Raw genomic sequence first — 23,529 nt, 5'->3', positions numbered from 1 at the left:
ATCTCTGGAGACTTAACTCATGTTTAAAATTTCTTGAGAATTTTCATAGAGGGGCAGTCCAACCGCTTGTGCACCAAACCAATATAAGCACAAACCTAGGGTGAGATTATTTTCCTTATGGTTGAGAATTAGAAACTGCTCAAGTGAGAGGGGACTTTTAAAAGAATATGGCTCAACCCTCTCACTTTATAAGAAGCTAAGGCCCAGGGAAGGAAGTGAGTTACCCAAGGTCACAGAGCAGGTGTGTGGCAATTAAGGGCTCAAGAGCCAGACCGCTTGGGTCCAACCCCTAAAACTCCCCTCACTGGCTGTGTGACATAGTTACTCTCTCTCTAGGCCTTGGTTTCCCCATCTGTGTTGGAAATAATCTATGGCGGGTTAGAGACGGCTGCAAATTCTTTGGTAATTTTCCGCTCAAGAGATGCCACCTATTTCCCCTCTTCTTAAATCTGAGTTGGCTTGTGATTGTCTTGACCAATAAAATCTACTAAAGTGTCATATGCCAGTTCCATGCCTAGTCTTTAAGAGGATTGTCAGGTTCTGCCTTGGGCTCTTGGAGCCCAAAACTCCCACAAAAGATACCGCCATGCTGTGAGGAAGCCCAAGCTAGCCATTTGAAGAGGCTGTGTGTTTAGGAAGAGGCCCAGGCAGTCTCTAGCTGTACCAGCCCCAGCCCCTGGAGTCATCTTTTTTTTTTTTTTCCTGAGGAAGATCAGCCCTGAGCTAACATCCATGCTAATCCTCCTCTTTTTGCTGAGGAAGACCAGCCCTAAGCTAACATCTATTGCCAATCCTCCTCTTTTTTTTTTCCCTTCTTCTCCCCAGAGCCCCAGTAGATAGTTGTATGTCATAGTTGCACATCCTTCTAGTTGCTGTATGTGGGACGCCGCCTCAGCATGGCCGGACAAGTGGTACCTTGGTGCACGCCGAGGACCGAACCCGGGCTGCCAGTAGCGGAGCACGCGCACTTAACCACTAAGCCACGGGGCCAGCCCCCCCAGAGTCATCTTAACTGAAGTCTAGACATTATGGAGCAGAGATAAGCATCACCTGTGTGCCTTGTCAAAATTCCTGACCCATGGAATCACGAGATATAATAACAAGAAATCGTCGTTTTCAGCCACTAAGGGTAGTTTGTTACACAGCATCAGATAGCCAGAAAAGTGCTTCTCAGAGGGTCGTTGTAAGAATTATGAATTGATACATGTGTAAAAGCTTAGTGCAGTGCCTGGCACAGTCAGCATTCAATAAAAGTGAGTTATTACTCATTCCACAAATGTTTATTAAACACCAAGTGTTCTACACTCTGTACTAGCTGGGAAGGATGCAGAGGTGAACATGACCCAAAGAATTGGGCCCTTGTGGAAATTAGGATTAACTAGAACCTGGTCACACACTTCTGTTAAGTAAGGAATGTATTTCCCCCACTCTGGCCCTCCACATTGTTTCCGTTCCTAGGAGTAGTAGAAGTCTCACTGCAGGGAGATGCCTGCCTGGGCTCTGGGCAGGCCTAGAGGGGTTAAGTCCATGGATGTTGTCCCATCATCGCTGCAGATGAAAATTCAGCTGCTATTGATTCCTGGTAAGCGCTGATGCCCTTCCCAGGTCAGAAGAGAAACCCAAACCATTGTTGAGTAAATACAGTATTCTGTTCACTACATCAATTAGGCTGACCCCAGGGGCTCTGGGAGCTCCCTCCTCCCCCATTTGCAATGACAGCTGCCATGCTAATGAAACCACATTGACATGATAATTAAACCATTACACAAAGTGGGGGTTTCCTAGTGCAGCAGCTTTAGCAGGGGATCTGGAGTGGCCATGGGCTAGATGAGGCCTGGGCTTTGGTTCAGGGCCATGAAGTGACATGCAGTGCCTGGGTCATTCCCAGACTTGGCCCCTGGGGCAGCCGGGCTGGGGCACTGCAGCTGCTACCTCTGGCACTGGTGGCTGGGGTGGGGCAGGTGAGGCCAGGGTGAGGACACTGCCCAAATGCCGCTGTTCTTGCTCTCTCTCCATCCTCAAGAGACATCTTTAATGGGGTGAAACCTGAAAAAAATCCCCTGCCCCTTTGTGGAGGGGAGGGGTCCCCTGTTAACTCCTGCTGGCCTAACCCTTCCTCTCTAGAAGATTTAGAGACATCCAAGAGAGTGATGGGCAAATGGGGACAGCAAAGGCCAAGGAGCCTTGACTTCCTGTCATCAGAGGGAAGAGCTGGATGACCACTGTCCTCACTAGCCCTGGGGAAAATGACTCTTTCTGTAAGCAGATGATCACAAATGCAGAAATCTGTGGTTTCTTGGTGCAACTGCACAGTTCACCATGACTCACATAGACTCCAACCAGCCCCAGCCCCCTTTGCGAGAGCACAGACTTGTGAGTCAGGCAGACTGGGCTCCTTCTCCACTCTGCAATCTTGGGCAGATCCATGGCCTGTCTGAGCCTCTATTTCCTTCACTATGAAATGGGCGCATAATAACTGCCTTGCCCAACTGTGCTTGAGATTAAACAAGACAGTTTCTGAAAAGGTCTAAGACAGCATTTTACATAAATAATGGATGACAGAACATTACTGACAGTAGTGTTTCTCCATAGAGACGAGTTCCACCCACAGAAACAATTGGGTTGATTGAACGGAGTCTAGAAGGCACAGATTAAAGCATGTCCAGAAGTGCCTCGAGACAGCGTGAGTGCTGTCCCGGGACCCCTTGCAGGTGAGGCTGTGTAGAGAGTGTGCTCAGTATAACCAAGGTGGTCAAGGGAAAGAGGAACAGAAAACGACCTATTGGGGGCTTAGAAAAGGCAGAAGAGGAGTGTCCTGGTTTGGGACTAGCACACATCACCCCATGAGAGGTGACTAATCAAACATTTATCCACCCGGCCATTCATCCATCATTCATGTGAGGGTAAACATGTATATTAGGGGTTTATGACACAGAAGTGAACACATACCAAACCAGTGCTGGTCTTATAAATATCTAGTCAACAGATGAATGAATGAACAAGACGCAATCCCTGTCCTCATGATACTCTGCACAATGGAGTGTGAGCCTCTCTCACACATGCATGTGCTGCCTCTTCCCTTCAACCTAAGACAGTTCAGCCTGAGCTCTGATTTATAAGAAGCAAAGGGACATTAGGTGGGCAGTTATACAAGAACTGCAAAGCAGTTGATAACCCGGCAAGTAGGTGCTCAGAAGGACATGTTCAGAAGCAGGAGCTTTCACCAGTGGGCAGATGAATAAACCCAGTGTTGGATTCAAACCTTAGGATTCTGAAGTCACATCTACATTTAGCCAGGAAAGTGCTGTGATTGATTAGTAATGTCTGCCATGGGCACAGGAATGGAGAGAAATGACTCTCTTCATCTCAGGTTTAGGAAAGGTCTAAGATATCTTCTTCTTATAGAATTTTGTGATTTTTTTTTTTTTTTACAGGATAATCCAATCCTGTTCACTTCATACTGTGAGCAACTAGTATTACAGTTTGTTCCAGGAACCATGGAAACAACCATGTTTTGGTTCTTTTCTTCTCCCTGTCTCCCTGCCAGTTATCTTAAGTAAAACCGCTCAAGCTCACAAAACCTGTGCTGTCATGCGAAAGAAATTTGACTGCCTTAAGAAAATCTAATTAGATTAATCAAAGTAGTAAAAAAAAAGTCAAACTTTTTGTTAATTAATTCAACAAACTTTTACCAAGCACCTACTATATTAAAAGCCTTGGGAATGAAGAAATAAATAACCCAGCTTTCTCAGGTGGTCCATGGCTAGAGGTTGTGTGTGTTGGGGGCAAGGGTGGGTGGACAGAGGCAGGAACACCTCCAGACATGCTCTTACATCACCTGTTAAAAGGGGCAATAGCCAGTGAAATTAAATTTGGTGTGAATTAAGCATTCTTTGGAGGAAAGCCTGAGCACGATGTTTTTATGGCTGCCCTCATCTATGCCGTGGGAGCTGATGCGGTTCTGAGGATCAAGTTAAAGGTTTGAAATTGAGCTCTTAGGATTTCTTTTCACCCTTGGCTGCCAGGAGGAGGCTGCCCTGTGCCTGGGAGTGTCTAGGCAGAGGCTGTAAAATGAGAGGAGGAGAGGAGAGATCAGAGGATCCGTTTGGACACCAGGATGTTCGGAGTCCTTCAGTTTCTGTCTGGGTGGCCTGTTTAAATCTTTAAAAAGATGAGATAGAACATGCTGGGAAGCCTTTTCAGTGCTTTGTTTTGTTTTTTTTTTTAGTGAAGAAGATTAGGCCTGAGCTAACATCATTGCCAACCCTCCTCTTTTTGCTGAGGAAGACTGGCCCTGGGCTAACGTCCATGCCCATCTTCCTCTACTTTATATGGGACGCCACCACAGCATGGTTTGACAAGCGATGCGTTAAGTCTGCTCCCGGGATCTTAACCTGCGGACCCCGGGCCACAGAACTGGAGCGCATGAACTTAACCTCTACACCACCAGGCTGCCCCACCTTTTCAGTGCTTTTTGCACTAAACCCTTGCTACCCAATATGGTTCCTGGACCAGCGGCACCAGCATAACCTGGGAGCTTGTTAGCAGTGCAGCATCTCAGGCCCAAGCCCAGACCTACCAAAGCAGAATCTGACAAGTTTCTTTTGGCAAGATCCCCAGATGCCTCCTGTGCACCTTGCAATATGAGAAGCACTGGATTATATAACAGAAATATCGTTCATGCCCTCTGCCTCTCTGGGTGGTCTCAGTGGGCTCTCCACAATAATACCTCTTCTCTCTACCTCTCACTTTCAACTTTCCTAAGTGCTGTCTGTAATTAGGCTCCACCCTTTGTTTCCGGGCTTGGGTCCTGATGGATGCCCTCTTGTCCCACTCTGCTACTCTGTTTCTTTGGCATCAGAGCGAACCCTCCATTGCCACAGCCAAGTGGATCCCATCTGCCATGGCTCGGTGATAGGAGGACACTGTATTTACCCTGCTGTGTTATCCATGCCCAGTGGATTCCATCCTCTTTACATTCTCTCTGTGGGGTTTCTAAGAGAAAAGAGAAATCCATTCTGCCATGGAAGAGTGAGAGATGGGAGAGAGGGAGAGAAAAAGGGCATGAAGGGCATGGTGGGAGGGGAGAGACAAGGTGAAGGAGCCGGGAAAGCTACAAAGAGAAGGTGTTGTAGAGCTGGGTCTTGAAGAACAAGCAGCAGTTATAGTTGAACAATAAGAATATGGTTTTTCCCCCATTGTTTTTCTGTTTTCTATCATTCATTCTTTGAATCACTCATTCAGCAGATATTCATTGACGTGCTCGCTTTGTGCCAGGTCTTGTTCTGGGTGCTGAGGACACCGAGGGAAGTGAACCACACCAAAGCAAAAGGTGAATGGGGAAGACGTTCACTGATAAGCAGGCTGCCAAGGCCCTAGCCGTACTGTGGCATGGCAGGTTTGCCATATGCCATCACTGGACCGGGCCTCCCTCCCCTCGTTACTGTGCTATCTGAATTCTAAGGTTACCTAATGCATAAAAACACTCCATATAAAGCAGATAAAATGACTGAAGGGTCCTCTGCTTTACCAGTTATCTTCCTTAGGATTAATTTAATGAGGTGCATGCATTCCTGAATGCTTTAAACACAATCTTATTTAACTATCACAATCCTGTGAAATTGGTAGCAGAATGAAGAGAAAACTGGGGTTCCGAGGGCTGACACAGCATCTAAGCTGCTGAGTCAGCCTTTGAACCCAGATCTTTGCTGGCCAAGCCTGCGTTCCCAACCACTTACTGAATAGACTAAAGAGCAGCTGGTGGCCAGAGGGATACCTATTGGACATTTTTCCTTTGAGTTAAATTTTTTGAACCAGATTGAATTCATTTAAGATGAAAATATTTTGCTGGCCTCTAAAGAAGAACACCACCTGGACCCCTTCTCTCATAGTAGGCACTCAACAAACATCGGCTGAAATGAATGGTGAGCCAGGAGACAGCCCGGATGTTGAAGGGCTTGTCCAAGCCTGGGGGCCCCAGGAACAGCAAACCACACTTGAAGCTATCGGGAACACTCTGCTGGGGGCTTGGCTTTATTTGTCCCTCCTCCTCTGTGAAATCCTGGGGACTGTCAAATAAATGACAAGACTCATTTTACAAGTAGACCAGAAGTCTGCAGTGGCGAGTCCAAGCTGATTGCCTATCTTATCTTGAGTCATCAGTCTCTCATCCAGGCTTCCACAAACAACTCTCAGTCCTGTGCCTAAGAGCAAGGGCCCAATGGAGCAGGCATTTCCCAGGGCCCTACGCTATCCTGAGCCACTGCTCAGGGGAGCTTGACTAGCTGAGGCTGTGTGGCCAGAGTAGCAGGAAGGGTAGGGAGTTGGGTTCTGAGGGTGGCCTCCAGGTCCTGAGAATAATGGTGACATGACCACGATGACAATAATGATGATAGGTAAGACATAATTTGGGCTTACCACATGCTAAGTTCTGTGTCATGCACTGTTCATGCATTATCTCATTTAACCTTGACAACCCTTTTTGGGGATAAAGAAACTGAGGTCCAGAGAGGCTGAATAACTTTCCTGAGTTCATACATCTATTGAGTGGAAGAGATGAGACTTGAACCTCAGTGTGTTGGATTCTAAAGTTTCTTACCCTCTTCTTTGGACAGGAAATCACCTTTCTTACAAAACCAAATCACAAAGCCTTCAAGGAATTCCTACAAGGAATTCCTTGTAGGACAGTGGGCACGAACCCTTTGCCTCTGTCTCATCTTCCTCTTGAGATCCTTTCACCTGTTTCTTTCTGCCACCCCTGTGCTGCTTAGCACCAAAGACACTGACTGGAACTTAAAAAAGTGAGAAGACAGTGAAACAGAATATAAGAAACGTTGAATCACCCAAGTTTGCGTAAAGCTGTACAGTTTTCCCATCTTAGGAGAACTACTGCTTCATTCCTAAGGAGCAAGTGTGTGTCAAGAGGCAGGGCTCCAGGACCCCACCCCACTTAAACAAGAGAAGTTTTACAGTGCAGCAAAGATCCTAGGTTTTGGGGCCAGGCATTCGTGGACTACAAACCCAACTCCATGACTTCCTGGTTCTCTGATCATGAACAGAGAACCTCAACCTTCCATGGTGTTCTTATACATAACACAGAAATTGTGGCAATCCTTGCTTTGCGAGTTATTGGAGGATTAAATGAAACAATGTGCATGAGGCGTTCTGTGGGTGTCTGGCGTAAATAGACGCTTGATAAACGGAGTCTGTTATCTGTTTGTGCAACAAATGTTAGCATCTATTTTATATATTGGGCTTCAGCTTGAGATTTCATTTTAACCGTCTTCTTTTAAGCTTCTCAGTAGGTGTTCTGGTTTTCTTCATAGAGATCTTACACATTTCTTATAAAGTTGATTACTAGCTTTTGAAGTTTTGAGTTGTTATTTTAAATCAGAGCTTTTCTGTTATAACTTCTTTAAAGCTTTTTCAATTATGAAATATTTCAAATATACTAAAAAAAAAACTTTAAAAATCAGCATTTTAGCCTGCACTAAATTGGTTAATTCCAGCCCTTTCTCCACGCAGAGCACATCTGCTAGGCAAAAGACCCCTATGCCAAACCAAGGGCTGTGTTCTCCTTCTGTGGTTGATTGAGGGGCAGACCACCCACTTCCTCGTCTGGGAGACATGGGTACCCTCTTCCAGTGCTGAGCAGGCTTGTTGTGTTTGTCACCCTAAAATTCCTCATTCTCCAAAGAAAAACTTATCCTACACACACACATACACAGTCACCCCTCATAAGTACACAAACTGGAAATACACTGATTACTGCCTTGTATGCTCCCTTTTAAAAAATAGAAATAAATGTATTGATAGCAATAAATATCCATACTGAATAGTTTTCCATTTTTGGATGCACCAATATTTATTTAGATAAAAATATACTAACACTTTTAAGTTGTTTCTGATTTGTTTGCATTAAAAACTCCACAGTAATTATGAACGTTTGATTCGCATCTTTGAGCTATTTTCTGATTATTTTAAGATATATTCATATTGCAGGACTAAAAGGTTTGTACATTTTGAAAGTTTTTAATACTGATAAATTATCCTTCAAATAAGTTAAACCAATTGATACTCTCACATGTACACCAACACTGACTAATATCTAATCTTTGCAAAGACAAGATTTTAAATCTTCTTAGTTTTTCATGACATAACTGCATTTCTTTGTTCCTAGTAACAAGATTATTTTTCCTACATTTATTTATTTGCACTTCTTGGAACGCACTATTGTGTCTTGTCCCTTTTGTTTGGAAAAATTTATCATTTTCTTATTATTTATAAGGGCTTTTTAATATATATAACATATATGATATATATAATATAGTAAAAATAAATATTCTGTCATATTTTGCAAATGTTTTCTCTCAGTTTATCACTTGTATTTTATTTTGTTTTAAAATGTTTTAAAACTTTGTTTAAAAATATTTTTGTATGTGAATAATTTTTTTATTTTACTTATTTCAATCCCTATTGATTTGAGATGCTACCAGTTCATCATTTTTCAGCTGTAGAGTTTTCCATTGTGTTAATACACTTCATTTATTCATTTTCTTATTGATGAATATCCAATATTTTGTTATTACAATGTTTGGTCCTTCTTTGTAACTTCTGGTGCACTCTGTGTGAGTTTCTGTAGATTCACCTATACACAGAATAGCTGAGTCATAAGGTGGATTAGTTTGCTAGGGCTGCCATAACTAAGTACTACAAGTACTACAAACCAAGTAGCTTAAACAACAGAAATTTATTGTCTCACAGTTCCGGAAGCTGGAAGTCCAAAATCAAGGTGTTGGCAGAGTTGGTTCCTTCTGAGGGCTGTGAGGAAAGCATCTGTTCCAGGCCTTTCTCCTTGGTTTGGAGATGGCTGTCTTCTCCCAGTGTCTCTTCATATCATCTTCCCTCTATTCACATCTGTATCTGTGTCCAAATTTCCCCGTTTATATAGACACCAGTCATACTGGATTAGGGCTCACTCTAAAGACCTAATCACATCTGCCATGACTTTATTTCCAAATAAGTTCACATTCTGAGGTACTGGGGCTTAGAAATTCAACATATGAATTTGGGAGGGACATAGTAACATAAGATATATATGTCAATATAATTGCTTTCCAAAGTGGTACACCAACCTATAATCCTACCTGCAGTACGTGAAACTTCAGCTTTCTTTACTTTTTTCCCAACAATAGTATTCTGTTTTAGCATGTTTTAATAAATAAGTATTCATTTAAATAATAATATACAAATAGACCTTTAGGTTGTTTCTGACTTTTTGTTTTGTTTTGTTATTGTTATCGTTGCTATTAAAAATTGCACTGTGGCTGTGAACATGTACATATACAAACTTGGTATTGTCAGACTTTATATTTGCCAGTCTGATGAGAACAAAATGGTATCCCACTTCTATTTTAATTTTCATTTTCCTGATTACTATTAAAATTGAGCATTCTTTTGCCATTCAATTTTCATTTTTGTGAGTCTCCTTTTCCTGTCTACATTAGTTGGGATATAAATAAAACTGGTGTAACAAAGACCCCTAAATACAGAGGCTCAAATAGCATGGAAATTCATTGCTGTCTTGCATAATAGTGCAGAGGTAGATGGGCAGACCAGAATGGGTAGGTAGCTATCCTCTAGGAAGTAATCCAGGGATCCAAATTCCTTCTACTTTGTTACTATGCCATCCTCTAGGGTGTGGCCTTCGTCCACCAGCTGACTCATAGACTTAAATTAAGTCTACATTCTACCCCATGAGAAGGAGAGGTGAGGCAGAAGTGGAGTGCAAACAATGGACTAGGTGACTAGAATGCACAGATTACTTCAATTAACATCCGATTGGCCAGATTTAGTCACCTGGACATGCCTAGCTGCAAGGAAGCTGGAAAACAGAGCCGTTAGCAGGACAGCCAATTATATAGCTAAACTCCTGTTGTCCTATTATATAGAATAGGCGAAAAGGATACTCGGGGAAAACTTAACCATCTCTGTCACAATATTCTCTGCCTATTTTTCTATTGAGTTGTTTGTCTTGGATTTATTAATTTTAGGAGTTCTTTATATGATTTACATACTAATCTTTTGAAGGTTGTATATATTCAAATATTATTTCTCATTCCTATTTCCCTATGTAACTATAATATCTTTTCATTATATTTATGGTATATTTCCCATACAGAAATATTTTGATTTAATGCTGTGAAACTTTGCAATATTTTTTACCGGTTTCTGCTGATCGTATTTTCTTCAAGAAATTATTTTCTATAACTATGTCAACATTCTTTTCTTCATTTTTTTCTAAATGTTTTACTTTTAGCAGTTAGTCCTTTTATTCACCTAGAACTTATTTTTGTGTCTTATTTAAGGTAAGGATCCTATTTCTTTTTGTATGGATAACCTGGCCCAGCAATATTCATTGAATAGAATATTCTTTCGTCAGTGATTTATAATGCTATATCTTTCATAATGTTTCCAGGAATTTATGGGGATCTGTTTATGGCTCTCTAGTATAACCATACAAATACCACATTGTCTTAATTATAATGGCTTTATAATAAGCCTTGATATCTCTTTAGGGAAAATCCCCACACTTTCTTCTTTTTCAAAAATGCCTGGATATTCTAGGCCTTTATTTTTTATTACTGTTAGGCTCAACTGACATGTTATGGGAAAAATATATATACTGGTGTTTTGCATGGAATTTCATTGAATTCATAGATTAACTTGAGACAGAATTTATATTTTTATGGTATTGATTCTTCTTGTATAAATATAGCATACCTCTCCATTTAAGTTATCTTTTATGCCATCCAATAATATTTTAAGTTTTCTTTATAGAAAATTTTCATATCTTTTGTTAGATTTACTTCTAGCCAACTTATAGTTTTGTTGCTATAATCCATTTTTCTAGTAAATTTTCTAATTTATTATTTCAGGTATATAGGAATATTGTTGATTATTGTATGTTGATCTTGTATCAAGTGATTTTGTTGAAAGCTCAGTTCTGATAGTTTATTAGTAATACTCATCTGTTTTCTATTTAATCTACAAATAACTGTCATTTGTCTCTTTCTTTCATTTCATGTATCTTTAATTTTTTTCCTTGTCCTATTGCATTGGCTAGAACATCTAATACAATGTGGACTAGGAGAGGTAATAACAGGCCTCCTTGTTTGTTCCTGACTTTAATGTGAATGTGTTCAAGTTTCACCAACAAGTATAATATTTGTCCTTGATTTTTGACAGCTTAAGGAAATTTTCTTTAAATCATGGTTTGCTGGGGGTTTCATAGCATAAATGACTGTTGAATTTTGTCACATGCTTTTCTTGTATTTCTGAAGGAGATTATACAGGTTTTCTCCACTAATCTGTGATAATTTTTTTTGTTGAACTGTATTTTCATTCTTGAGATATTTTTAACACATTGCTCAATTTACTAATATTTTATTTAGAATTTTTTTGCCCTATAATTATTTTTTGGTATTTTCTTTATCTAGTTTTGATAAGAAGATTACAAAATGAGTTGGCTATCTTTCCCTTTTCTTTTGATTATCAATTTGTATAAAATGAGAGTTATTTGTGCCTTGTAAGTTTTGTAAAACTTTCCAGTAACACCATCTGATATCCTTTTTGCCAAGGAGATTTTTGTCTACTAATTTAGTTTCTTTAAGAGTCATGGTATATTCTTATTTGCTATTTCGTTGTCAATTTTCTTAATTTATATTTTCTGGAAAGTTGAGTACTTCATTTAAGTTTCTCTTAAGATTTTTAAAGTCTCTATTCTTTCTGTAGTTATGGCCTTCTTTTCATTCCTTCATCTGTTTAGTTGCCCATTTGTTGTTTAAGCCTGTTTGAGTTAGGTTTTCTACAGCTTGAAACTAAAGGCATTCTAACTGACAGAGGGAAAAACGTAGGAAAATGTAATGTACACTTGTACTACAGGAGTTGACTCAGAAGCACTTCCATGCCACCATGACTTCGTTCATGTTCCCCTTTACTCTTCATCTGTTGTCCTTCAAGATTTGTCTAAGCTGTTAAATCCTCCAAGAAGCTTTCCTTGACTGTCCCCACCTCTGGTGAGCCTGGATATTTTTCTTATGCTTTCCTCTATAAGAGCATTAATCAGTCTGAATAGAAATGATCTGCTTTTCCCATTAAACTGAGTGCTTATACAGGGCAAGGAAATCGTAGTCATCATTGTATCCTCAGAGGCAGGAAAATGCCTTGTACATAACAAGCACTCAACAAATACTTTCTAAACAAAGCTGTAAACAGAGCAGTGTGGCATACATCATGAAGAATAGGCTGAGACCAGGCCCAGAAGGAGCACTTTGCTCAGACACATCATTTTCCAGCTACAAAAATACAGCAGTCACTCACCCACTTGGCTAGGCAGCTTTCCTTCTGCCTGTCTCTTGCCACTTACTCTGTAAGTTTCAGGCTTATGGTGGGGACATGGCAAGTGCCTCATGGCAACAAGTCCTTGGCTGGCAGAGCTGGGATGGCCTGTCCTCACTCTAGTTTCTACCATCACACACTCCCCTTCCTCTTCTCCTCCCTGCCCCACCCCTGCTAAGAGGCAGAGAAATAATGGAAACAGGGAAAAGGCTGGGCTTTGGAACCAAATAGTCTTTGGTTTAAGTCTTGCTTCTATCCATCTGGGGCAATTTGCTTCTCCTTTCTGTACCTTGGCTTCTTCCTTTGTAATAATAATGCTCAGCTCCCAGATTTGTGAAATTCCTGCCTTATAGTAAATGCTCAACAACTTTACCATGCAACATTTCAAGCCCTTATGATGTTCTAAACTAAAAGTATTTCCCACTTTGTTCCCCATTGCCAGTCACAAGATTTGGATGTTTGAGTGCCCAGGAAGTTGCATCCACCCATTCCTGAGTCTCCTGTAGTTGGCAACTCTGCATTCAGCAGTGGGCTATGGTCCCTGTCATTCGGGGCCAATTATCCTTCCTGCTCTTTGCATCTCTCTCCCCAATCTTATCTGCTGTTTCTCTCTCTCTCTCTTTCTTTCTTTTTTTTCATTCTCTTCTTGCTAGATAGAGGAGGCCCCCATTTGGGAAAAGCCCAGAAGCAATTTCATGGTACACTTAATCCTTTCATTCTTTTCTAGCCCTTAGAGGGCAGAAAGCCAGGTGCTCCCCTTGCTCTTCATGGGTAACTTGATTATAAGAATTAAAAGGCTTTGGTTGCATTATTAATTTTGAAGCTGTGTGCCTCTCACCCAGTAAGGACCCAGGAGAGCCTCAGATGCAGATGGTCTGCAGATACTCTACCTCCTAGACAGTCACATGTCAGATAATCTCTAGAACTCCTCACCCATTTGCCTGGCACAGCGTAGGACCCTCACAGGACTCTCATATGACTTTCACAACAACCCTGTGATGCGGGAGGGGCAGGTTCCTTTTATGTTCAGGTGCTCTCCCAGGGTGCAAGGGACTTGGGGGCTCAGTTAGGTAAGTGACTTGCCCAAGGCCACAGCCAAGTAGTTTAGTGGTACAGCAGAAACTAGAACACACCCCTGTGGACATCTAGGCTGGGTTCTTTTCACTACACAATACAGCATGAAGAGCAACCAACACAAGGTGATTTTTTGTACACATCAGAGTGTTTTTATTTTTGCAATGAGCACAGACTTGGGTTGGTACTACACTCCATGGGCACGCTTTCCAAAGATGACCACAACAATATTCCATCCCACGTGCTCTTCTCCAGTGTGACCTTGCCGCTCCCCACATCAAGTGGTTAATTACCCTCTCCTTGAATCTGGGCTGCCCCTAGTGACTTGCTTATAACCAATAGAAGGTGTCAGAGTAATGGTGCATGACTCGTGAGGCTAGTTAGAAAAGGCCATGCAACTTCCTCCTGGGTTCTCTTCATTCAATTCTTCTCCACATGCTCCGTCTTGGAATGTTCTCGCTTTAGATCCAACTGCTGTAATATGAGAACCCCAACCCACAGGGAGTGTGGTTCAGTTGACGGTCCCAGCTGAGCACAGCTTTCAAGTCTGCCCAGCAACCAGACATGTGAATGAAGAAGCCTCTAGATAATTCCAACCCCCAACCACGAGAGTCTTCCCAGCTGAGGTCCCAGACATTTTGGAGGTGAAAAAAAGCTATCACCTCATTGGAAGATAACTCTCCACAGGTCTCTCACATTTCTGCATGTCTTGTAAGCAGAAGCACTGACTGCCTTTGTTCCAGACTGTCCTTTACAAGATGCTTATGTGGCAAGCAACCACAGAAGAAAGATTTTTAGCTCTCTGAAGCAAAGGGCAGGTTTGCTTACAGCTTTAGAAGATAGAGACAGTGTCCTATATAGTAAAGATAATGTTTCCCTCTGGAATTTATGGCAAGGATGCTTACTTCCCATTATAAAAGATTCAGGTTCTCTAAACTTGGGTTCCTATCTCTAATGCAACCCACTACGTGGCCAGGTGTCACCTGCTCTCTTCATATCACCCGATGGAATTGGTCCTCAGGGAACCAACACAAGAAAATACTGGTACTCAAACTACTGCTACTACTGTGAGTAATAACATCCTTTGTCTCTGACCCAGTAGTCTCATATTTTCTAACTGCCTCCGTGAAACCGTGGTAGACTACCTTGTTAGCCTGCAAGCAGGGTAAAAAGTCTCAGACCCTTTACAGATCTTGATACTCTAGTGTGCCCTGTCTGAATTCATTATCTCCAGAATCCATGGGCATAATAAAATGGTTTTCAACTAAGTTTGATGTGTCTTGTCATGCAGCAATAGATAACCAGACAGATGCAAACATAATGAAGACCTATTTCTTTCCTTTGGGGATCCTACAGTCCAGGAGGGATAATTAGACAAGGTGTACATAGAAATGGTAGACAGGTCCACTACATATAGGATGCCCTGGATGGACCAGGGCAGGTGCTCAGACGTTCCCTCCAAGTGTCCATTTATGTCCACTGATTCTTCATAGCAGCTGAGGAGACTTCAGAGAAAAAGACTATTGTGGTTTGATACATATAAACATGTCTGCCGAGTGGGGATGGCCTTGATGGAGGCTGAGGACATGGGGATTTGGGACATGGCATGGAAGCTGCGACCCAGCCGGCCCAGTGTTGTGTTTGCATCTGGAAGAAGCGGTTGCATGTGTGGATCCAAAGAGCTTCATCTCTAAATGCTGAGATCTTTTGGTGCCCAAGTACGTTTGCTTATGGGGCACACTTAACTGAGGGTAACACAGAGACAGATAGCATCCACCTCACTTTACAGAAACCTGTTGACTGAGTGGAAAGGTCCTGACCCAGTGGTACCCAGTGACAGTGGCTCCGGGGGCTCAGAGTACCAGGGCTCAGTAAGAGCATGATCTGCAGAGTTGCCGGGACTGTGGCTGCAGGTGATACCAGAGGCAACAGCAGATTTCCAGCTCCACCGGTGGTGAAGAGGCAGCAATAATGGCAATGGAGGGGACTTCTGGCACAGAGGAATAGCTTGCCAGCAATCAGGGCCTGGATTTGTAGCCTTAGTGGACAGTGTAAGATCTTTGTCCCTTTATCAGTCAGAATAGGCTGGCCTATGTTATGGTCTCAAAGTACCACGAAGTCATAGTGGCTTAAAACAACACAAATGCTCTTGTGGGTCAGTAGAGAGACGGATGAGAGAGAAGGCTTTGCCGCACATAGTGGTCACTCCACCAGGCTGATGGAGGCTCTACTGTCTTATCATGCTGCTATCTCCACACGAGGCCCCAGGATTCACCCTAGCAGGGGAAGAGAGAGCATGCACCAGCTCTTAGATTATGCACCAGCTCTTAAATTCTTCCACCAGGAAGTGGCACACATCGTTTCCTCTCACATGTCATTGGTCAAAGCAAGTCAAATGGCGATGGCTTATGTCAAATGGTGAGGGGTGGAGTGAATCCTTGTGTGTGCCTGAAAGGAGCAGTGGGCTGCATATATTGTCACAAACTGCTACCAGTGTTGCTTGGATTCTTTGGAGCTTGGGCTACCTTGCTGGCAGATCCCTCTTGACTAGATAAAGATGGCGCACGCTCCGTCTCCTTTTGCAAGATCAGCACACGATCACCTGAGCAGGGGCCTGGCTGGAGCCACCAAAGCCTCTCCACCCATCTAGGACTCTTCAAGCTTCTGAAGTCCAGCATTCCACCATGCCATTTCAGTTTTGTGGTGTAGGAGAAAGACCTGAGAAATAGGCATTGCAACGTTTCCTGAAGTGTAATCACGAGCAAGGCATTTCCTGTTCTGTTCTCTTTCCATACTTCTGCCTCTATGCAGGAGGAAAATTTTAGACAGAGGCTAATGGGTCTGTAACACCTCTCTAAAACTTGTTAACCTCTCTTTTTAACAAGGAGAAAACAGATCTGTTTTCCTCAGACTCAGGTAATAGTATTTTTTTCTCATGATATTTATTTTTATGACTAACTTCTATTTAAGACAAGAGATACTAGTTTCAACCTACCTTTTGATATGTTTCCTTTTTAGATATACTTTTGTAAACTTCCAGAAAGAGAGTTGGTTCACAAAAAGTTCTAAGAAAATGATAGTACTGGTTGTATGAGAATTAGCCCCAAATTTTGAAGGTGTCAAGAAAATGACTGAGGTTTGGCAAAGAGGGATCTATTAACACCCTCTCGTTTTCCCAGTAAGAAAATCATGGCAGGGCAGGATTTGGACGTAGGCAGTCTGGGTCCAGAATCTGTCCTCTAGGTGTTTAACTGACACCTGCTAGCTGTGCAACCTTAAGCACAAGTCATGTGAAATTTCTGGGCCTCAGTTTATATCACCTATAAAGTGGGGATAATAATGGTGTTTATCTCAATAGGATTTATGTGAAGATTAGAAGGATTAAAATGTGCACAGTAACTTGACCAATGACACAGCACCAATAGCCTGATATTGGTTATTACTCTTACTTCTCTTGCTCACCCAAGTCCAGTTCTCCCCAGCTGCCTCGCTTTCGCAGATCGGGCCTGTGACTGAAGTTCACCGAAAGGAGACATTTAAGTCTCATGGTTTATTCTGTTTTGATTTATTGGAGATAAATGTTTTTCTTGAAAATTAAGTAATTGAGTTAGTGATCACCAAACTAGGACAAACTGGGTCTGGCCTTTTCTGCAATCAATTACTCCAATGGCAGTTGCTGCTTAAAAACAGACAACTTAGCTGGTGGCCTCCTCCCTGCCCCCCAGTTCTCTCTATTCATTTCTTTGTTCAATGATCTATTTTACTTGATCACGTTCACGTGGGAGTGGCTGGCTGCCTGGCTGCAGCAGCTCCTTTCTTTAATCTGGGGGGCAGGGGTGGGGGTGGGGGAGGATGAAATAGGGGAGATGAATTGCTGGGTCTGAGGTGTGATGTCCCAGACCCCAGAGCAGCCCCCCAAGAGACAGACACAGGAAGCTGGCGCTGAGGGTGTCAATCAGGAGGGATTGACAACCTGGAACAACAGCTCTCAGGTGGCTCCTGGCCCCTACATCCTTCCCTCAGGACTCCAGGCTGCAATCAGACACAGCCCCCCAGAGGCCCAGATGTCTCACTATGTTTTCTGTGCAAAACCATGCAAAGGTTAAAGATCCTGGGCTTGTGAGTCACCAAATGTCATGGTGAGTTCCTGCTCATTAGCTGTGACCCTTGGCAAATGACCAAATCTTTCTGAGCCTTAGTTTCTTCCTCTGTAAATTGGGGATACTAACACCTACCTCACAGGGTTGTTGGAGAGATTAAATGAAATCACATATGTCCTGTAACATAGGTCCTGATCCCATTTCATGATGTTTCATATTGTGTGGAAGGCTATGAGGTAGAAAATTGCAATAATTTAATGAAACAAATATCCGTGTTTTCTTCCATTTTCCTTTTGGGCTGAACATACCTGTCTACATCAAATTGCCACTCATTTTTTGCAGAGAAAATTACTTTTGTTTTCCCTTCCTTGAGTACTTAATTTTTTTTTTTCATTTTCCAATATTGGTGCCCTTAAAATGGCAGTGCTATCTGTCATCTGAAGATAATGATAAATAATTGGTTACCACATCAATCTTTGACTGGTGCATTTGTTTATACTATCTTTTACTACACACACAAGCAGTTACAGCTTTATCCAGCCTTATTCTGTGGCAGCATGTCTCAAATTGTATTATTGAAGAGTAGATCCATGGAATATTAACAAATGTTACACATATAAAGACTCCATGAACAAACAAATTTGGAAAACACTGGGTTAAACAAGGTTAAATACATTTTCTTTACTTTAGGACTTTCCCAAGCCTTTAATATACTAATACATAAAAAGAATAAGATAAGATTCAGTGTTTCCAAACTTTTGCCTGTAGAACCCATTTTGCCACAGTCGAGCATTTGAAAGGACTAGTATCTCGTAGAACAGTGCTTCTCAAACTTTAGTGTGCGCAGGAATCAGCTGGGGGTCTTGTTAAAATGCAGATTCTGATTCAGGAGGTCTGGGGTGGGGCCTGGGATTCTGCATTTGTGACGAGCTCCCAGTGGATGCTCATGTTACTGATGTGCAGACCAGACTTGGAGAATTAAGACTCTAAGGAGCTATCACCTGACATATATTTTGGGGAAAATTCTCTTTACTGGGGAACTCAGCAGAAGAATGTGGTCTCAAATCAAACTATACTTTGGAGCTGTAGAAAAAACTTTAAGCAGCAGTCAGAATATCCAGTTCTAGGTGAAACAGGAGATCTGGTCCCAGCTGGTTGAAGTTGGAGATGACATTTCACTTTTTCAGGTCTCAGTTCCCTCATCTGTAAAATGCATCCAGCTTCCACTAGCCCCGTAGAGTTGCTGTAAGGATGAAATTAAACTTTGTGACAGAGCACTTGGTAAAATCCCATCATTATACCAATACTGGTTAAGAGGTTAAAGCACCTTCACATCTAAGCTGGACCTTTGTGTTGGAGTCACGCTTATTGTTGCCACTACCCCTCTAATTTTCCACAAAATACGTGAATCAGCTGCATTGGGCCCAGACTCACCCGCTTCCCCCTACCAGCCATTGCCTAAATTAGAGTGGCCAACACGGTTCGTCATATGCACTAACAGATCGACAGAGGCTGCCTAGAGCCCTCCACTGACAAGGACTCTCTGGGCTCTATGCGAAATAGCTCCCTGGTCAACTAGCAATTTCTGCTATGGGTGTTAGGGGAACAGCACAAGTAACCCACTCTCGCCCCCCAGGACTAGCTCTCCACTTTGCTTATAATCACTCAGCCTTTATAAACTGATGGCAGCTTCCCTTCTCATGCCCAGCCATGGCTAACAGCTCCTCTTTCTCCAAAGCACAAAGCCAAAAGGCAGCCATGCGAGTAGCCAGAGTAGCCATACTCCCTGCCCTGCCCTCCCCACATCTGAGTCTGGTCTGGAGGCTCAGGCTTATGTTCTGGGACCAAACAGTCACTCTGCTCTAGGGAGGCCGTAGGAGGGCCCCTGAGCCTCAGGTTTTTCTTAATCTCACAGATGTTTGATTGCCCCCAAACTGGCCTTGTTTCTGTTCAAACCTGTATTTCACTGGGATAGAAAGAGTCTCCAGGTCACCTCAACGTGGGTAAAGTTGTACATGCCATACTCAGTGACATCAATCCTCAGCTGCTTCTCAGCCAGCCCATATTGCTCCATATTCACAATGTTCACATTTCAGTCAGTTGTAGGAGTCTTAACCTCCTATCCAAGGAAATGGTACTACATGCTCTCAGTCACCAAGACCAGGAGGCTCGCTGTCATTGCTGACAATCCCTCTCTCTTGCTAACTCACCTCTGGCTGATCCATACCCAGTGGCACCAAGTTTGGAGAGGATGGACATCCACTAGGCTAATGTACCTCACAATCCCCCTCCCCAGATCCACAGAGGGGAACCTGGTGCACATGGATCTCCAGCCCTTCCCTCCTCCTGAGGCCATGATTGATTGGCTCAGGGATGAGCATCCACCCCAGCTGGGCCAAGCTGAGTCCTCTCCACAGGGATTTAAAATGGGAGAGAAAGAGACAGTGCCGTACAGACTTGGAAGCTGTCAGCAGCCTTGGGATACAGGAACGCAGAGGAAGCCAATCTTCAGACACAAAAGGAGGATGAAGAAGATGAGAGGAAAAAGGGGAAGAGGAGAGACAAAGAGACTGGTTCTAATCTCTTCTGAATCCTAGCTCCTCTGCCCTGGGTTCTGTCAGATACCACTGTACTCTGATAAGACAGCCTCCATTTTGCTTAAGTCAGTGCCTGGATATTTCTAACATAACTAAAAGAATTCTAACCGCAGGATCCCATCAATTCTTCCCTAGCAACACATCTCAAATCTGCGAGTTTATTTCCATCTTAATTTGCCCCCTATCCAGGGTATCACCTCCCCACACTTAGATGGTTGCAATAATTGCCTAGCTGGGATTTATTTAGTTTGTCACTTTTATAAGATTATTGTTTTTCTAAAATAAATATAAAGAAAACAAACATAAGACATTAATGTGATTCTCCTACTCAAAGAGAGTCCTAATTTCTCATAGTTAAACTCTGAACTCCTTTTGCCCAATATTCAAGACTTTCCAAGATTTCCAAAAAATGATCAATATTCACTACTTGATGCATAAGTTTCAAGTAACAGAAAACCCACTATTAACTGGCTTAAAAGTAACAAAGATGATATAGTAGATGCTGCAAATTGGCTCGCTTGATCATTCCCAGTCCTCTTCTTGGATCTTCCAATACTGAAGAAGCTGGAAAGTCAAAGACTACATTTCTCAGTCCTCCTAGTGCTGGGAAGGAAAAGCCTGGCCTTTCTGGAAGCACCTTATGCTCCAGTCCTTCCCTCTGTACCTCATGATCCACTTCTTTGGCTCAGCCTCCCCTCTCACACATATCTACCTTGGGCATCATTTCTAAGGCTGCATGGCCAAGGCCATAAATCTGTGCCCTTGTTTAGTGTGGCATGTCCTCTACCTCTAATCCAATCTCCCCTCTGTGTGTTCTCGGTGCTCGCTCATTCGCTTTGACAGCTATTTAATAAACCTATTTGCTTTCCTTTGACATGAGGCAGAAGTGGTTGGTGTTGAAGAGCCATGAGGCCCTGGTGGACAATGAAACCCTTTCCCACTCAACACTCTTCCAGCTCAGTACAGATAAATTGTGGAGAACTTGAAATTAACCCAAGCTATCTTCTTTTCTTAAGGAGGAAAAAAAAAAATCACTGAAGACCCAAGAAGCAGAGCAAGTGCAGTAAGTGAAAGGGATGGCAGAAGAAATCACATTTCCTGGCTCCGAGGGCAGGGGTGAGCCCAGATCAGGGGCCTGTGAGCCTTTCCTCAATCTAGCTTTTATCACTTCAAAGCAGAAGGTCTTAAAGGAATGCCCTTTATGACTGATTCTGTCTTCAAAAACATGAAAGAAAAAGCATATTTTCTTAAGCCCACTTGCTGGAAGCCGAGTGATTTCTCCATGGTGCTTGGGCCATAGATCTCCGCAACCAGGATACAATTTGTTGTGACAGAAACAGCGCTGGTTCCACAATCAGCAGACCAGGCTGGAATTCTGACTCCACCTCTCATGAGATTTATGACTTTGGGCCATTTATCTCAGCTCTCTGAGCCTCAGTTTCCTTCTATATAAAATGGGCCTGCCATTCACCTCACAGTGTTATCATTAGGATTAAATGAGAGAGCAAATGAGAACATTCTTGGTACATAGATGTTGCTCAACAAATTGTAGCTAGTATTATTATTTATTGCTAGTAGTAATAATAAGCAAATCTGCTATCCATTCCATCTCCAAATGACTGTGTATCCCTGCTTTTTGTTGGTGTGTTACATAGAATGTGTTTGCTTGGTTTTCATTTGCATTGATGGGGCCCAGGAACTGTTTCCTCTGTTGTCAGCCTTGATACTAGGGTATAGTATCATTTCTCAAAATCTAATATCTCTTTAAGCAAAGACAGAAGATGTACACGCCAGGTCTGTGTTGTCTTCGAATGGGAAGGTGGGACTGTTGAGTTGAAGAATGTATACTCTCCCTTGGGGGTAGGTGAGTCCAGCTGTGTGGGCTAGGGTCAGGGTTAGGGTCTCAGGTTCACAGCCAGATGGGTTGAGCAGCTCAACCAACTCATAACAGCTAAGACTAGGAAGAGCCAGTGGGTTTGAGTTCTAGCTGGTCTTCACAGAGCGACAAAGATCCAAGCTGGGAAGTGAAGTTTGGGTGGCAACATACAGGATCAAGGGTTATGCTAACTACCAAGAATGATAATTCCAATTACACATTTAGGGACTAGGGAAATAATACTGGGTGATTCCATGGGCCCAGTGAACCCACTGTTAGCTGGACTAGATTCAGGGCTCCAATCCTAACAGGTAGGCTATGTTTGCTTTTAGGCCCTTGGGCATCAATGTCAACTCCCTAGGTCAAGACCTTTGGCTGTCCAACAATTCCTGAAAAGTCTACATATATCTACTCAATGCATGGTTATCTGAATAAATGGCCAAAGGGAAGGACTGGGGAAATTACTACTGAGTAGGCATGCCATGGCCTTGTAAAATTGTTCCTCCTGGGGACCTGACCTGTACTTCAGTCAATGAGTTCCAGGTCTGAGAACAGGCAGGAATCTTGAATTTTTATTGAGGCTGCTGTCCACAGGCTCCTGACCATTCATCATTGATTTCTTTTGATTGTACATATTAAGAAATGCTTTTGTTGGTTGCCCAACTGTCTTGGCCTGAGGAACACTCTATTTTATCAACCATCTCTATCTCTCTGTTGGTCTATCCTCCTTGATGAGGTCTCCGCTCTGACCTTGCTGCTTGTTATAATAATTATGCCCACCTCTATTATTTCGGGATCCTATCATCCCCATTGCTATTAGGAGCCCAGTTCTGTAGTAGCATCTCCTGCTGGCAGCCCTAGTCTATGAAGATGGCCACCACTGAACTGCTTAACAATTCTACTGTACACTCCTTAGCACATTCTCTGGGCCCTCTTGCAAAACGTCCAGTTGACAGATTTTCTGGCCTTGTGAAATATCTGCTTTAGCATGCCCACTTCTCAGAGCCTTTTGATTCTTTTCTCTCTGTTGCCATGGAGGTTCTGCCATTTCTACCTCACTTAGTGGCAGCCATCACTTTTTTCAAGCTTCCTATAGCCATCCTAGGAGCATATTAGCCCCTTCTCCAGGATCCTTGCCATGGTGTTAAATCTTGGATCACTGGAGCGTTCTCTCTTTTGATCCTGTATGCACAGGGCCCAGACCCATGCAGATAGTCTGAGATCTTGCCAATACTTATTAGCTAGATCCTGCAGCTCTTTGATATAGCGGCTACTTGGCAAATAGCCCCTCTCAGACCTTGGCAGACCCAGCACCTCTGCAGTCAGGCTGTGCTGGGTTTTGGCCCTTGTTATTGGTCTTGTTGACAGTAAGGGGGATGCTGGAGGAGGGGCATAAGATCCTGAGTGGGGACAAAGGTTGTCTTTATTTTTTTCTTTTAATTTTATTTATTTATTTTTTCCCCCAAAGCCCCAGTAGATACTT

Source organism: Ceratotherium simum, chromosome 1 (genome assembly GCF_057802395.1).
Source record: "Ceratotherium simum simum isolate JZ-2026a chromosome 1, ASM5780239v1, whole genome shotgun sequence".
Classification (NCBI taxonomy): domain Eukaryota; kingdom Metazoa; phylum Chordata; class Mammalia; order Perissodactyla; family Rhinocerotidae; genus Ceratotherium; species Ceratotherium simum.
The sequence above is the reverse complement of the archived record's forward strand: the minus strand, read 5'-3'. Positions refer to the sequence as shown.